Source organism: Mycetomoellerius zeteki, unplaced genomic scaffold, assembly GCF_001594055.1.
Source record: "Mycetomoellerius zeteki isolate Tzet28-1 unplaced genomic scaffold, Tzet1.0 scaffold565, whole genome shotgun sequence".
Taxonomy (NCBI): domain Eukaryota; kingdom Metazoa; phylum Arthropoda; class Insecta; order Hymenoptera; family Formicidae; genus Mycetomoellerius; species Mycetomoellerius zeteki.
The window spans coordinates 354,022-373,138 of record NW_017257572.1 but is presented as its reverse complement, the minus strand read 5'-3'; positions in this window follow the sequence as shown (position 1 = coordinate 373,138).

Sequence of the window (19,117 nt, the reverse complement as noted above, 5' to 3'; positions counted from 1 at the left end):
TTTCCGCGTAAAAACTAACAAATACAGCCTTTATAATTGTTTTGTAGTTGTAGAAAAGTTTCACAAGAAAATAACGTATTCTTTCAATAACAAAAAATAATAGAGATTAATCGGATTTTCGAAATTCGACAAGTAAATATTTAATAAAGGCAAGTAAAAGTAAAAATCTTGTGCGGTAATTCACGCGTTATAATTTAAACAATGTAAATTGTATTTAAATTCTTCTTACATTTCACAAGACGATCGGACGTTTTTTACTCAATTCAAGCCATCATCAACGATATCTAAAATTCAAATAAATCAATTATGTACGCAGTGTGTCTGCACGAAATACAATGTTAGTGTGCAGCGAATAGAGCCTCTTCTGATTTCCATATTTGAAAAGTGAATCGTCAAGTAATTCATATATTTACTAAATGAATTTCGTTGCAATCATGGATGCATATAGTAGAACATCGAAATAAGTAAAAATTACAAAAAGTAAGATATTACAATTGTTAAATGAAAGCTATCGTTACAATGACTGTGTCCAACCAAGTACAAACAGAATGTATTCTTTTCCTTCTATGGAAAAATGTAATTGTAGAAAAATACACAATTTCATCAATGTTTCCTTCTAAATCATTATTTTTGAATTTTTTTCACAACCGATTGCCATTCCGTAGTCAATGAAACGAAAAAAAATGTATAATTCATAGTAAAGTCGCGAACAATTTCACGAACTCTCGTATGACACATCCAATTCTCGACAAGGAAGACATTTCACGTTCAGCGTTAATTGCGGCGTCAAGAATGATTTTACAGTCGTGGCAAATATCCACGCGCCGAAACTGCAATTGCCTGCAGTTTGAGGGCCGCGATTAATCTTGAGATTAAAGTGAGAGACTTTGTCGGCTGTAATTGATGTCGAGGGAGTGAGAGCGAGGGGCAGCGAGGATAGCAGGAAGGACAAATAAGAATGGTAATTATTGTAATCTCTACGCGGTGGGAGGACAGCTGGGAGGTCCTGCTACTCTCTTCGCTTCAGCCGTATCTAATATCGGAGGCTACCGCGAAATTATCTTCTCAGGAGGTCCATTTCTTTAATTTGTATTATTATTTAAGACGTTTGTAATTGAGATTACGTTTTCAACATCACGCCTCGTATCTGTTAAATAGACATCAGCGAAGAGATACCACTTCTTAACACTGCTTCAAGAAAATGCGATTAATAAAATTATTTGAATTGGAAATATACGTATTTCCAACTAACAAGTCATTTGCATAAAAATAATTAATCATACATGTTGACATTTATATCGTAGGAATTTTATCTAAACTGTCATTTATATACAATCATTTCAATCTTCGAGAGCAGTAATCGAGACTGCTGGAAATACATTTTGCAAGTCAACCGGATGGATAATATAACTTTGTGCATCACGATCAAACGATGTTGCACACTAAAAATGGCAAGAGATATAATCGGTGTAACATTGGAATTTGCGATCCAATCGTTTGTCGCGTTTTGGTCGTTAACGCGGACATATCGCGGCGTATCGAAGAGGTGCGCGCGTCTGAGGTGAGCTATCAGGTTGTTCAGGTATCGTCCTGCCCCGTGAATACCATTGGTCGATTGCAGACCACGCCTGCTCACCTGCAGCTAGCACATTCCGTAGTGGGGTTGGAACTTACCTGTCGCTGACGTCACCGAAGTCACGCTAACTCTTCAGGTAAATGCCTTCTTGCATTAGCCGTCTTCGCGGTATTTTCGCTCGTTTATCGTGTATCTTTTCGGATCGGCGTCAGAGTAGCACTATAATTCTCGGAGTTATAAATATATTATGGACATACTTAGTTTCCTTTATTGTGTATTCTTTTATCGTATAGAAAGATACAATTACAAATACAACAGTTATCGAACATGTACTTAAGTGAATGCGATAGCTATAAAATAGTAAAAGAATTTAATTCCATCACAAAATATCTGTTAAAAAAATAATCATTAGGATGGCAGAAAAGTATATATATAATTGTATCATAAAACGTTAGTCAAAAATAATTTAAAAAATGCCAGATTGGAAAGTCGAACGCGGATCAGTTGCTTTTTATTATTCGACTTGCATTCATCATTCGGGCATTTTTCGAGTCTGACAAGGGCGCTCACTCTCTCGAGTCGTAATTGTCGGAGCGAAAAAAAGAGCGATGGTCGCAGCCTCGGCGGGTTTCATGGCGCGCGGACGAGCTCGCGGGGCCCTGGACGCGTATGAAAATTCATGAGCGCCTGAAGTCAAAGGTAGTTGATATCCATATTCAGAAAATGGCGTCGTTAACATTAAACGGGCACCATTATGCGTGGCTACCAGCACGCTCGCGCACGCATACACGACGGGTAGGTTGTGTGGGTATGCGACGTATGCGTTTCGTCGCACGCTACAGAACTCCCAGGGGAAACCGTGCGCGTGCAGTGAGCGTTACACGCTTGCATTCGAGGTGCACACGTTTCCCGACGACTGCATTGCTCCTTGGCATGCGACGACAGACGATCATCTCGCTCGCTATCATTTTCGAGCCGTTTCATTTGAAAAGGGTGTGACTCGGGGTGTAACTCGCGAAGGAGAAAGAGGACCGGCCGATTACTTTGAGATCGTCGGACGATACGACGCCATTAGGGTACTTATCCTTTCTCACGGTGCGTGTACCAGCCACGGACGATAATTATTTAGCGCCGCTATACGCTGAATAGGGCCGCCTCCGTCCACTCGTAACGTCGACCGACCGAATCGACAGCCCTGGATCTCGTTCGGTTATAATTTTGTTCCACGTATGTTAATTCGTAATATCCGAGGTTGCAACCCGCCGCGATTTTCTTTATGAGCGATAAATATACTTTTCACAAATCAATATACATTGCATTACCGTGACGTAACGCACACACTCGGCGAGACTTGACATTCAGATATTTAATCTCTTCGAGATTCAAATACTTCCAACCGGCTCGATTTCCGCCCCGCTTTCCCGAAGGAAAGCGAGCGGAACGTAAAGTGTTCGACATCAGAGAGCTCCGAGCCGAGCTAATATTGACGCACGTAGAATAGAGATAACGGCAATATTGGATGTCCCCTGGTTGTGAGCCGAGGAAGCGGGATGATCGGCGCCCCTCGTTCCGGATTTGCCTTCGTAGTCACAGCTCCATTGTGGCATGTTCGATGAAGCAAATGCACATCGGCGGTGCGCTCTTCGGCGGGACCGCGCTTCGACGAGTGCTACTCGGCCTACATATATATCTATATACGCGATACCCGCGCGCGTGTGCGCGGTGCTGGTACACGCTCCAAGACACCCTGCGGCGCAGGGTATTTACATATCAAAGTGACGATGGTCTCTCGCACCGTGGTGGAACTGCACTATCCGTCGACAGACCGCGCGAGGGGATGCGAATTTTCCTCGCATTCCGGCCTGTCGCCAAACTATTCGTTGCCTCTCAAATGGAATGATGAAACGATTTTCTTTCACGGTTCCTCATCGTAAATGTTTGAATTTAGAGGACAAGATGTTTTTTGCACCGTCTTCAAGTTCTACCGCAAAGAGCAGTTGATCGCTTTTTTGATAAATTAATTACGAGTATTTTCATTTAGTTATTCAATATTTAACCATGTTAGTTAGATCTTGGATCTTACTTGTTCACAGACATTGTAGACAAGTGAATGACATATTAAAACAAATGCATCCATTTTACAAACAATTATTTTCTGTACATATTTTAATGGATTACAACAATGATAGAGATAGGTAATACAGGTATTGTTAAATTCAGAATGTCAAATTATATTCAATTTGAGTTATTTGTAATTATTGTTATAGGTCGCCACTACTCCTACTCAATATGTCGTTAATTGAAACAATGGAGTTAAACTCAATAAATGTAGATATTTTAGTCAAGTTTAGTTTATTATTTACCAAGTGTTACTATTAACGTTGCTTACTTTGAAACTGAACAATTTGACCATAGAAATAGATTGATTAGATGTCTTTTGACATTTTGACAATTAGATGTGTCATGACATTTGGAAGTTAAACATAACAAAATGTTATTTAACTTAAGAAAATGATTTAAATATGATATTTTAATATTTAACAGTGTACAATTGATGTTAAAAAATTAATAAATGTAAAAAAATATACGTCTAATAATATGCTAGAAACTATACCTACTTATTTAAGCACATTGTTTTTCATCACGATGATGACTATACTAATACAATATCATAGCTCGATACAGATCGGAGCTCTGTGAACATCAGCAATAAGTTAGTTTGATTGAAAAGATTATCTATCGCGTGTCGTACCCCGGCTAGATGTCAACGTGACATCCATCACAGTCTCACGAATTTGTCAACAGGGGTAGCTCTGGGGCATCTCGATTCAGGGGGTCTCCTGTGGCGCGCCTACCTTAGCATTCCCACGTCGGAGGGTGCACTGTCACAATACGCACCCCCCGTGCCTTAATTCATGGCTAAACGCGGTGCTAAAAGCAACGAAAGCGGCTATAAATTTACGGGATAAACCCGCAACGTACGACATCGCATTGTTATGCTACAGCAAAAGTTTTACGGCATTATAATGCTTGTACAGAATTTTCAAATTTTAATTTTTTAAGAACGAGAGAGAGAGAGAGAGATCTTTTTTTTATAACTATGATGTATGTATTGCTCATTGTCATGAAAGATGAAGTAAATAAATGAGTTAGATCTCGTGAATAGGTGACAAACGTCGTAAACTCATGTTGAATGAGCGTAAAACGAGCTTATCAGATAGGACGCAAATCACATCTATTGCAGAACGAGCATTGTTCTCTTTCTCTCTCTCTCCCCTTTCCCCCGTAAGTTGAGAGTCTTGCCGCGTGCACGATAGCTACTATAGTAGATCCGCTATATGATTAGAGCTCGCAAACTCCGCGATAAAAGTGGAATACGTGGGTATTGAGCGCTACGACGTCTCTTTAAAACTTGTCCTTTCGTAACTTTATCCGTCGGTTATGGACGTGAGAATGTAGGAGGCGGGTAATAAGCCGGAAACGATTGCGTGCTATGGCATCGGGGAATATATTATTTTGCGCGTTCCAAGAAGGAAGACTTATCCCTTTTCGTATTACGCGAGTTTTCTGCTTTTTTTTTAATTCCGCTCGTTGTATATTTTATGACCTGTCGTAGAAAGCATACATTGTTATACATATCTAAAGAGAGCAACAGTAAACTCAATCTCTTCAATCAAAAAAATAGTATTTTATTATTTTTAACTTCTGTGTGTGTCAAAATGTAAATTAATCCATTTCTAATGATTAGTTTTAAAATAAGCATTAACATGTGCATTTATATATATATATATATAATAAATAATAAACTAAATTAATTGAAATTTAATACATTTTCATAAGTTAAATTATTTTAGTTAAATTAACGACGGATTGAGTAGAAGTGTAAGGCTATAGAAATAATTAAAAATAATTGGGTATAATTTGATATTATGAATTCAACAGTGCATAATGAACATAGATAATTTCATGTTTCAAAGAAATCTCCCTAAGTTTCGTTACGCCTTCCCTGTGTCTACGCAGGTAATTAGTCCGAATCTGAATAGAAAATTCGGTATGACACTTTAATTTTAAAAAAGATTGTCTTCTGTTGATCATCCGCTAATATTTGTGCGTAATATAGCAAATTCTCGTGACATTTCCATCATTCAAACGCGATTTTCTTCGCGATGGCATTGTATTAGTCGAATTACCAGTGTGTTAGAGCGATCTTTCTGCAGTTTACATCGCGTGGCATCGCGCCGTCGCAGCTTCTCGACGCGGTAGCTTCGGATCACAGGATAATCTCAATGACCCGCCGCTTTGGGGTCAAGGTAGGTCTCCTCCGCCAATGGGTTCCCGTGGATCGAATACAGAAAATCAGCGGAACGACTTAATAAGGCACGATTGCGGGACGATTGCTTCACCCGGCCGCTCTGTGACGATTTGCATACACGATTATAGACCGCCGAGGGTTTGAACGGAGGAGAGGAAAAAAATATCGAATTCCTCCTCTAGAGGTGGGTCGAGGCGAGATGCCAAAAATGTTGGCTATATCTGCCTGCATAGGTATCGCGCCTGCAATTTACGTGTTCGTACTATTATCACGTGCGGTAAACTCGGGTAACCTTCTCTTGGTGAGCGCACCTTCCAACAACTAAGTGCGCTCGTTATAATGCGCGCGGTCCGTTACAATTTCCACGATTGCGAAAGCGTGAGTTCTCGATCCCGCCGTGTAAAATTCTGCAAAGAAATTCATATAGGATCGCATATTTTCTTGGTTACTCACAGTTACTACACTTCGCAAGTGACGATGCCTTTCAACTTAACCACAAATAAACGAAGAAGGCCATGCTTGGTCAAAGCGGATGTTAGTGCCTAATAATATTTTTTACGTGAATTTAAAAATTTCCAGTTTAAGCAAACTGAGCACCGAACAAAGTCCTACGGCCTGTCCTTTTTGGCTGAACTTTTGCATCCGTTCGTCTTTCTTCTTCTTTCCTTCTGAAGAGAAAAGGAAGAAAAATGAACTGATGCAAAAGTTTAGCTAAAAAGAACAGGCCTCTAAACTGTGTTCCGCGGTGCAAAATTCTGCCAAAATATAGCCTCTTTCGCTTATTCTTATTGACACTTCTCGGTCGATTTTCACTTACTATTGTTTTTCAATTTAATTATTGCACAATATGTCCTACGTCACCCTTGGCAGCACCGGAATAATATGATTGCAGTGGTCCGTCCATTATAAAGTGTTAAGACGTTCTCGATCAAGTTTCGGTTGTTTTCGATTTTGCAATAACACGAAACGCAACGAGACGCAATGTCTAGAATGACGAGCGTTCTCGTCGTTCCGGCGGATACGTACGTATCACATGAATTAGAGATAGAATACGGACATTTATTAGATTCGCCAGCGGGATAATAATAACTTGGCAATAATTTCGTACCGAGAGACTACAATGGCGACGGTAGAAAACCGACCGCACAGTTGGTTGCGCATCTGCGACATCACGCGAGTATTGTCGTCAGCATTCTGCACTTTTTGTGACTTTTTCTTCACCGCAACATTTTGCCGGATGTGCGTTACCGTAAAATCGTTAAAGAAAGCATGTCTAATATTGATTAATTTACATAATATTGATTATTTACGCGAAATTAATTGTAATGCATAAGCAAAATTTTCTAGATAAGTTCGAGTTCTTATGGACTATTAGTAACGATACCAGCATGGTAGTATGCGATTACATGCGGGCTTACGCAATACGCGGACGCAGGCAAAACAGGAAAAAGTACGCAATAAGGTCTTTAATCATCTATGCTAAGTCGATTCGATCTCTCGCGACCGATCGCTATAATTGATCCTGTAACGATCCTGCCGAGTGGAATGGCCGCGCGATGTCACCGTCGTCACCGATACTCGATCGGTCGGCGGACATCAAAGAGGACGAGGTCGATCTGAGCGCGAGACCATCATAAACTTTTGCGAGCGGTCGGTTTCGCCTCATCTCGCGTCGCCGCTTCGCCTCGCCGTGGATCGGAACGTGATGCAAGTGTGGCGATTTATTTGCCATTGCCGCTCCTCATTTCGCTCGACGTGCCGCCGACACGGCGTTCCTTATCGAGAACGCACGAGTTGTATTGTTCACTCTCCGAAACTGTTGTTCTCTCGTGCAGTTTATCCCATAATTTGCTTTGTTTCTTTTTTATATATCAATTATATTTCAATCATTTTATATACTATATTTTTAAAATATACCAATTGCGAAAAATCGGAAATTCTAATCAATTACAATACGAATGCATTTTTCAATGTAATTTAGTGAAATAATCACGAAGTGATGTAGCTAGAAAGAATCAAATGAAAAATGATTGAGGATACGACGTCGCGTCGTCGGATTGCATTTAATACTGCCGGTAGATCAGAGAGATGTCTCCGAATCACGAGAATGAAGTACATGCGGAACAAAAAATAACGATTAAAGGCTGTCCGTCAGGAACGTGAGGGAAATTGCGCGAGAATGGACGAAGAAGAGAAGTCCTATCAACGTTCCACCATTCGCGACCGCGCGGCGGCAGCTCGGCGGCTGTTCTTGAATCGCGGAGAGATTTTTGTTGCCGAGTGTCGTCGCAATCGGGCGGCCTCATCGTACGAATTACAGGCTTGGCTCGTGTTCGTGGGTGCCTTTGAGAGTCGCGTGGATAGGCGGAGAAGCTTTGCTGGAGCACGCTGCAGTCTCCTCGGTGAATCGGCGCACGATACCGACAACGGCGTCGTTGGTCCTTTCCTTCTTTTTATTTGTAAAAAAGAGAGAAATCATATTTTTTTTAAGAATCAATTCCGACATATATTTGAAGATTCATAAAGATAAAAAAAAACCAATTCCAAAAATATTAATAAATGAAAAAAATTATTCAACAGAATAGGTAAATTAACAAATATCCATTTTAAAACTGGATATAACGAAAATATTTCATACTGCATATTACATTATGGAGCCTCTTGTATCGACCAGTGCTGCCCCTCATCGGCAACTCGAAGAACCACGGGTCGAGCCGGTGCCGGACGGTCCAGAAAAGAGATTGCCTGCGCGTTGCTGTGGGTGCAATCGCTTGGAGAATGTTAATCGTGGGGACAACGACCCAGCCGGTGTGGTCCACCGGGCCAAAATTACGTTTTCGGTTCTAGAGATACTCGGCACAATGTACATTAAGGTCATCCGGTTCGCGAGAGGCTGCCCGGCGACCCTTACTTCCACTTCCCATCCCTTCGTACAATTTTACCTGCTCTGATCGTGCTGGAGATACATGATTCACGAGTAAATTGAACTCCAAAATGAAACATGAATGTAGATGTAAATTTATGTAGATTAATAAATTTTAAATGAACAGTATCCTCTTTTATAAGACGTTATATTTTTCAACAAATTGGAAATAATAATAGCAACGAAAACAACTATAAAAGTATGTTGATTGATACTTGAATATCGATGAAATTTGACGATAAATCATTCTATGCATATATTTATATTTGAATTACATTGTCATTTCGCAATAGGAGATGATTGAGGAATATAGTAGTCATTTTGAGGCAACAATATGCGTAAGTAAGCTCCAAAGTTCTCATATATTGCTTTGTGAGATCCATTTTCTTATAGCTCTTGCGAATTGACCGAGGACTATTCTTTGCCGGCAACGATTGAGCGTAACGACTGCTGAAGACGGGAGGGTCGTATTCCCTGCGTTCGAGAGAGACCCTCGGAAACTCGTTCTCATCATTAGGGATGAGTGGTCGGTACTGCCCAGGGCCGTAGTCAGGACGCTACGAGACGTTTGGCGTAGATGCTTCCGAAAATTGTCGACGATAAACTGGACACTCGACGTCAGGTCCCTCGAGTGCACGGAGCTATTTCCTGTTTGCTTCAGGCTCGGCCACGGTGTAACCTCGTGACCATAAAGCTAATACATCCGCAAGAGGGGTTCGCGATTAGGGTGTCGCGCGTCCTTCGATTTGAACCGTTCGTCCCTTCGGTCCACCTTCCGTGCATCACTCGGTTCCATTCATCGTTGGCATGGGAGGATATATAGTTGAAACTCTCTGACAAATCGGTCGCGTGTCGAAAATGTACGACACTTTAATACCGTACTTAAAGCGGAAGGAAGCTATAACTATTAATTACGCGAATAAGTAGTCATACGCTGCGTACGACTCAGCTTGGAATAGGAAATGGAAAGACCACTGGAAGTTAGCTATAAAGATTGACATTTAAATCTTCCAACAAGACAGTAAATTATGAACATTTAACGTAGCTTGCTCGAAATTGTACTTAAATGCGAGCTAAAAAAAGATATTATCTGGAATAATTTACAGAAATTCCGAGCGTCTTTGACGATAAGAAGCCGACTCGGTAGATATCGTTCTCGTCCTTCGGGCAGGCTATAAAGATAAATAGTCAGCCGGCAAATTTACACAATTTGTGGCGAACGACGGTCGGCGCGGATCTTGGAACGAAAAGAGGAGCGGGGTGGTAAGATAGGTGGTGGAGGGAATAGCAATCTACGGAAATTGGCAAGAGCGACGAACCAATTTCCGAAAGAGGCCCGCAAACACCAGGCCAGGGGTCAGTCGAGGTGAGGGTTAATCGTCGATAAAACGATCCTCGTTAACGCGCTTGAACGATATACGATCGGGCTGCGAAAGCGAACGTCGCGGTTGGCACGTCCGTGAACGTTGCACGCTACCGTGTCTCGATATAAAGCATGCGTTAACCCTCGATTAATCGGAAAACGGGTATAATTCGATTTTTAACATTAACATAGCATTTCTAATATGCTTTTTTAACTTTTAAAATTTTAACTTTTAGTTAAAGGATAGTGCAAACTTTTATTTCTTTTGTATTGGCAAACATTTATATCTTACAAATTATATAACATTTATACAATATTTTAAAGAGTTTCTGTTTTTTATGTATATTGACTATGTCTACCATGGTATATATTCTTATTTTAACAAATATAATTTCGATCAACCTACATTAATGTACATATAATTTAATAACTATCTTGTTGGCAAGATCCTCATGTCAATCTTTGTAATAATCCTAGTGATTTTTCCACTTCCTACCTAAGCAGGTAATTTCTTTCCAAAAATTTCTATCTTTCTAAAAGAAATAGAAAAATAAAAATATCAACAATCTAAGATCATTTGTATTCAATGTGTTTTGCCGTGAACTGTTTGGTTTTCAAAAAAACAATACTTAAATCATATTCGCCTAAAGAGGCCAACGAAAAGACGGAGGGCAAATACCAGAATCTATGTAACAAGTAAGCAAACACATGGTGGCAAGCAGCCCTTCGAGTTAGTTACACGCGGATTTCGGGTAGGGCCTGAGGGGACCTTTAGACTCGAGTATCGGAACGAATGATATTTATTGACCGAGCAAATCTGCAGACTATCCAAATCCCAAGGGTGGGCCTTGCATCTATGTCCGCCGATAAATAATACCTACGGGATGATCATAAAGTTGAAAATAGTACCGATACTTATCCAAAAAAACGGCCGTAGCGGAATCGCGAGTGCTGTATGATTTCCGCACCAGTCTATAATATTTTTATATTCCACTTGTTATTTCATGAGACACTGGAAAAATCTGAATATCTTTCTTATCTTTTTTTCAAAATTCAATTTACGATAGGTATGAAATTTTATTAGAATTACAAATGGGATTTATGAAAATTATTTTTAATAAGTTAATCTAAATAAATTAAATTATTGATACATTTAATTCGCGTGCGAACATTTTTTTTATAAATTTTTCTTTTTTATCTTTGGGAGATTTAATGGTAACGTTTTTTTAAATAATGTATACAAATCATACAATGGTCGCTTTCTAATCAATTTTTTAATTTTTTTTAAATAAAAAAAAGAGGAAAATACAATTTTTTGCTGTAATTGTGACATCTCGGGATACTTTAGGCCTCCATGGAAATCGGAATTATGACAATTCACTTGGAATGAAATTGAGATCGAACTATTAATGTCTTAGCTCATTGGATGAATAGAGGATCCCTTTTTTATCCTAACAAGTCACACAGGTTGTACCCTATTGTGGAAGACGTGGGCAAAACGTTAGCGAACGATCTATCGACATCCGATACTAATTGCCATTCTCATTTGATTGAAAGCCTTCTTATTGCCTATTTTAAAGTCTTTTTGAAAAATCGGATTTACTTGCAAAGCCCACATGATCATTCGATTGTACACAAATATATTTTATATAAAGACAGAATCATATGCTTCAATATCGTTTGCATAAGGTTTAAATAAAAATCCAAAAATCTTTATATCTTCTTTATTTAAAAAAATGACACAACTCAAAAATGAGGTTTCTCAGAAAATGGAAAAATTGTTTTTCATAATTTGGCTTGTCTTTTCATTGGCTTCTTTAGGCGACTGAATATAATCGTTAAGTATTGTTTTTGGAAAACAGATCAAATAATCCACCGCAAAACAGATTGAATACAAATGATCAATGGTATTTTTATTTTTCGATTCTTCTTAGAAAGATAGAAATTTTTGAAAAGAATTTGCCTGCTTGGGAAGGAAATGGAAAAATCACTGGAAATTAGTTATAAAAATTGACATTCAGATCTTGTCAGCAAGACAGTAAATTATATGAATATTGAATGTAGGTTGAATGTAGGCTTGAAATTATACTTGTTAAGATTTAATAGAAAATTATTGACTAATCTAAATATTATCAGCAAAAAAATACGTCCTTAACATGATTAAATGTCATTTTTTGTTTCACAACAGTAAAAAAAAAACCATCTTTATTGAGTTGTGATGATTTTGATAATTTTTTATAAAGTTAAGTTAGTTTACTTTTGATGATTAATAGAGTAATGTTAGCCTAACTTATTTATAATAATTCGAAAATCACGTTTTTTTGAACAATAATACACGATTTATATATATTAAGAACATATTATATTTATTAAGACATTAACTCTAAATGTTTTATATTTATATAAATAATACAACTCAAAATGTGTCATTCTTATAGAAGATATTATGACCTTTTTAAAAATCTTAAGAACAACATAAGTACTATTTGGCGGACCGTGAAGTTAAGTTAGATTATTTTCGATGATTAATAGAGTATAATATATTTACTTTATTCATGATAATAAAACTCGAATGTCACATTTTTTGAGTTGTGTTACTTTTGAAATAAAGGATCGTGCATTATGCATTAAATACATCTTTCTACAAATGTCTGGATATTTAAAACTCGAAGTCTTGTTTTTATACATGTTGTAATGCAATCATGTAACGATAAACAGGATTCCTCGATGCAAAAGAAATTATACCGGAAGCAACGGTACCAAGACATACCGCTGAAGGCTTAGTAGCACTCAACATGGAACGTCTTTATGGCCAAAGAGAAATATTAGTAATAATGTATCCTCTTTTTATAAATCGCAGTAGCATTTCTTGATGATCGTTACATCAAACGAGTGGCTTTCTATAACGATAACGAGCGCTTTCTACGTGAGATGACCGATAAGACCAGCCGGCATATAAACTCGGGCAAAGCTGTGCACGACGTGATGCATGTTTCGGCGCTATTTGTTACGTGCACGTAGCGTTGACTGGCGTGAAAAAAAATCGTATGTTTTCCAATGATTTATCGTCCTCCGGGTGAAAAAGTGCAACGTGGTTCGTGGCATGAGGAAAAAACAAAGATGCCAATGGAGAGCGAGTCTACAGAAAGAAAAATATTCATTATCGTCCGAAATGAAGGGACAAAGCGAATAAAAAGAGAAAACAATATAGCTACATAAGTCAAACTCTGTCAAAGTCAAAGTAAAATATGGCATGAAAAAAGACAATTTACTGTAGATGTGTTCGATAAAAAAGTAGAAAGAATAATTAAAGAGAAGCATTTAGTAGTTTAAAGTAACTATCGTTAGTAGCGGATTTACGCTTGTAATGCTTTGCTTTGCTTCTGGCATTAATTATATTCTTTCGCGACCCGAATCCACAATTATGATAGTACCTGGTGAAAAACATTGTACATACAAAAGATAATTTATTTGATTAAACACAACAGATACAATTAGACATAAAATTATATGAGACTTTTAATTAATGATGTACAGGTACAACACTATTTATTATCAACATCATGGTCTTCAGTGATCGAAATTGAAACAAAAGCATCACTGCGGTATGCCGCGTAAAACGTTCACCGTCTTCTTCATTACGAGCTATAATTCACGCTTCTTTTACGTGCGACAGTCAGAGCGGTAATAAGCGTTCGCTGTTCACACTTCCAGAAACAATTATTTGGTCTGCTCGCGCATTCCGCGCTGGACCTGATGTAAATATAGTATATCGGACGAAGCGCGGATATGCCATAAATACTCGAGCTAGACAGTATATCTCTTTCGCGTTGCTCCACGCCCAGAGCACATGCTGTCGCAGGCACCTCTCGCGGTCCCCTCTACTCCACCGGGTTAAACATCTTCGTGGGTTTCTTCTTAGGCTCGAACGGCAACGAGGCCGTAAACCTCATTCTCGGATCGCCAAAAATCCGTCCCATCTAACGCGAAGATCAGTGCAGCGTCGCGGTGCTGAGCCGTTTGACATTCCGACCTCCGAGCTGTGCATCCACGAGCGACGACGCCCATTCTCGTCGACTCGAATGCACTTTCCGAGACCGAAAAAAGCACGTACGAACTTTGAACGACTCATCGATTGATGTTACACGGTATTTGATTGCGATACCCCATTCATCCATTGGATGGAGCGCTACTTCTAAAAACGTTACAGAGAGATGGCGGTACTTTTTGCTCCAGTTTTCAAATAGAGGAATAATCTAACTGTGGAAAAATATTCTAAATTATTAAAATATACTACCGCTTAAAAGTATCTGCCAATTCAAATTTTTGTATGTATCTTTTTTATAAATTCTTAAATTCTAATTCTATTCATACTTTCTTTATACATATAGAAAGCAAAATTTTGAACTGTCAAATAATATTATTAAGTCGAACATTTGGAAAATGGAAATTTATTCTTCTTCATTTAATTAAGGAAGACAGAGTGGATGAATATTTTTGAGCGGTCACTACACACTTGTATGAAGTACTTATATATTCATTTTTTCGTTAAAGTTCATACTTTTAAATATACATGCACTAATTAAATCTTTCTAGTATTTTTAATCAACGTGGTGCATGATCGATCATAATATCGAGTGTTTTTCACACGTTCGCTATAATAGAGCGATTCATCCTTCTAAACGAAATTCCTTAAAGAACCATAAAGCGCAGATGGACCAGAAAGAAGGACGCACTTCCTCCTGACGGTCGCGGAACCATAAAACAAACTAACGTCGACAGAATCCTGTGCGACGTTTCTGCGCGAGGCGTTACCAAGGGACCAACTTTATCGCCCCGTGTACTCGTAACTCTTGCGAGCGGTTCTTCACGCGGGTGACACACTCTGTCACTTTCTCAAGTCGTACCGGATTCTGTTCCTCTGGAAGCGTTTCCATGCGATTTTGGGATCGGTTATTTTCAGAGAAGAAAAAGACGCACTTTTCGCGTCGCGTCTTCTTTACGAACAAATCGAGGAAAACACACTCTCTGATGCTTCCCACAAATGAATTACAGTTTCAAGATAAATATTCGAAAGACTACGATAAGGATTGTTTTGCTGAAGTATCTAAAAATTTTAAAAGTTCAGTTACATACAGAATAACTTCAGTAGGCGCACCTAACAAAAATTTAATTAAATCCCCGCGCAGCATAAATACCGGAGTTATCCTAGATCTTTTTGAAAATAATTTTGTTGGACAATCAAAATAATTATGTAGGATGCTCAAGCTGATTGCAAGAATGTCAAAATTTTTTTGCAGTATTACACATCATGCTTGAGATTCCTACGTAATTATTTTGATAGTTTAAAAAATTATTTTCAGATGTATATCTAGTTACATTTTTAAGTACTTCATCAAAATCGTTCTTTCTGTGTATTTTACACACACATAAACACATTATGTTCAATCTTTTTATATTCTTTTCTCGTAAATCACTAGCCTCTCTTTACCGCAAAAATGGATGAAGGGACCCCACTTGTACAACGACTTCAGGAGCTAGCTCTATTATATGATATGTTAGACATCGATATGTTCTTTTCAACGGTCAGATGTCGTTTCATCGATGGAACCAAGTTCCCAAACTTACACGCTACCGTTCTCAGCGTCGAAGATTCCTGTCCGTCGATTCTCTGTTTCGTGGTAAAGCGTAACGCGCGAATCAGGCACTTTGCCCCGATACAAGGTGAAAGGAGTTTCATTTTATGTTCGGTTATACGAACGATTTCTCGACTCGTCAGCGTGCGTGGATCTGTTCCCATTCGACGTAACAACGGTGACCATCACAAATGACACATAGGACTTTCTAGATGGACCGAATGGGCCACCGGGTGCCATTTGTCATCGAGCCATATTGTGGTCTTGCCTCCGCGCCACGAAAAAGCGCCGCGGTTAAGAATCTTTACTCTCCTTTGAGGGCCGACAGCGATGCCCCGGGCCGAGATGAACATTGTTGCCCGGTTTCGCATCGATACAGCTTGATTTATGCATTGCGACTCTCTCCCTAGGACGGCGGTACAACGGTGCCCCGAGGTCCGACAATGCCGCGAAAGAAACCACGGAAATGTCGTCCTCTATTTTGGGGTGCGCGCTGCCGATCCCCTCTATCCCGGGACGGCAATAAAGGATGGGGCAGGATGGCCCTAGATGTTTAGGCGGCAGAGAGGGATTGCGGTCTTAGCAGCGCGATCGGGCATCTGCCAATATTTGTCATCTATTATCGCTCTTGCCTCGTAAACAGAGAGGTATATGATCCGCTTGTTAAACCGCGCACAGCACGTGCATAATGGTACATCGTACAAACGCAGTGGTACGCCTCGCTCTTCATGAAATATTGCCTCTTGCATCGAAACTAGCGGACGTCACTTTGCGACCGTCATTCGCTGTCTCTCGCTCGTGTGCCTTACTTATTTCACCCCGATAATGCTAAGATACGATCGTACAAGCCATTCGCGCAAGTTGTTGGCGCTATCGCGTTATCAATCGTGATCCGCGCGCTTATTATTCTTCGCGCGAGATAAAGCGATAGTCGGAGCCGGAAGGAGAAATTTGCGAGCGAACGAGACTATCTGCGGTCGCACGCATATCCTCTCCTCGCCGTGCTGGCCGCTATTATTCCTTCCTCGGGCATATGTAGGACACGTATTCAGGAGGTACACTTTCGAAGACATTGACAGGCGCGTTTCTCCATCTGTTGCCGTCACCGCGGCCACTTTGCCAGCCGGGAACTACAGTTACTCATTGTTCGGTCGAGGCGTGCACCGAACAAAAACCTTCCCGCGAGATGCAAAACGCGCCAAGGCGAGAAGGGAGAAGAACGGAGCAAAGGGGATGCGCGCTGCTGTCGAGAGTATCACGTAACTCCGCGCAACGGCGAATCGATGGTGCACGGACATGTTGCACGCGATACCGGGACTGGGTATTGTTGTCGCGCGGAAATTACATTATGTCCTTATACGTCTTACCATCTGACGCCATTTCGAACTTTTCGATAGTCTCGTCGTGAAAACGCCTCTTTGTTTCCATTCTTATAAATAGACTCATAAATTTTTGTACATCAAAATGTGAATATCATTTTCTAGGATTAAGAATAAATATTTGTTGAAGATGCGTTTATTGTTCATTTATTTTTCATGAATCACTTAAAAGTCTAATACAAGTAAAATGTCTGTATTAACCTCCGCGTATTGATGCGTAAATTAAATATTGATAACGCGATAGGTACAATTTGCAACTAATGTAATGTATTTATCAAACTAAGTTAAACTAAACGCAAACGTTTCAATTCTGTATTTGAATTCTCTTCGGTGCGGAAGTCAAGTATAAAATATACTTGATTTCTGAAATGTTTACGTTTACTTTAACTTAATTCGTTTATACATTGGCTTCACATAAATAGGTGTTTTAATTACGACAATGTTAGCATGGTTAAAATCTTTGATTTTGTGGTATTTATATATACTTATGTTATGAGAATGTGAGATATGCCGGGTACCACCCTGACCCACCTGGGGGCGGAATCGCCACCGCCCCGGCCGCCCCCGGGCGTACTCGAGCAGCGTTTACACGCGTACCCGTTATATGCGCGTGCTTTAACGTGAGATGTTTCCTGACCTGTTTGCCCGTGAAATGTCGAAATCAGCTGTGGCCGCCTCTTAACTTACGACGCATTCATCGTTGTATAATAGCGATAAAGATTCAGTGTATCGTGAAATATATAAGCTTCGAATAGGGGCATGACAAATTTATTATTGGAAGGATAAATTCTCGACAACTTCTACTCTTTTAAGAAATTTTTACAGTTGTAAATGCAGGCCTACTTCTCGCAAAATTATAGGCGAATAAAAAGACGCGCAGAGGACACGTAACCGATTCCGCCATTGTCCCATGACGCGTATATGCAACGCGGAACAATGGTCATAGACGCGTAATGAACGGCTCCGTATTGTGTCCTCTGGTACCGCTCTCGTCGTCCCGTATGTCACGCGCGAAACGTCGCGCGCGTCAAATCTCTGCATCCAGGACGAGAGCGCTCGTCGGCGTGAACGCGTGTACGGGGTTAATACCTCTATGAATACACGCGTACGCGCCGACGGATTGTACGGCGAGGGTGCATCCGCGGGAACCTCTTGCATCGTTGAGAGGCGTGGTAGGTTCACTCCCAGGTGCGTCTCGTCCTGGGACAATGCCATGTAGGAAACGACACCATCGGCCACGCCCAGATTTACGTGCCCTAATATACGCTTGCCCCATGACAGATGCGCCCCCCGATATATACAAAGAGAAAAAAAATTTTTTAAAATAATGCAAAGGTAAAGCCGAGGGAAATAATGACGGCGTGCAATATTCCGGCATATTCCGGTCTCGATGCGTTTTATTATGTCTCTTGTTGATATCTGTTATATCACGATTGTAGCATTTTAATCTGTCAATGTATAATTTTTCACCTTTTCATCGTGTTTTACAAGGTCCGCGCTAAAAATGTAAAAGTGGTAATGACATAATAGATGTTCTTTTTCGAAGAATGTTCTCTGAACTGGTGTACACTGATGCAATAAATTGGAAACAAATATAATTTGCAATATTAATTTAAAAAACCGACCGATTAAATTAAACACATAAGTAGAAAATATATTCATTCAAAGCTTCTTCATGCCTAAAAAGTAGATACCTAAATCTGTGCAAAACTGTTCTTTGTTGTTTAAAGGATGGGGTTTTTGAAGCGTCATAATAAAATTCGTACAAAAATATAAAAATTTTTACTGTTTAATATTCATGTACACTCTAAAATAGCGTTGTCTAATTCTCATTGTGTTTGTATTAATATTAACACTATTTTAAATCCACACCATGATGGTATTGATATAAATACCAGAGATTTATAATTCACACCACGTTGGTGTTA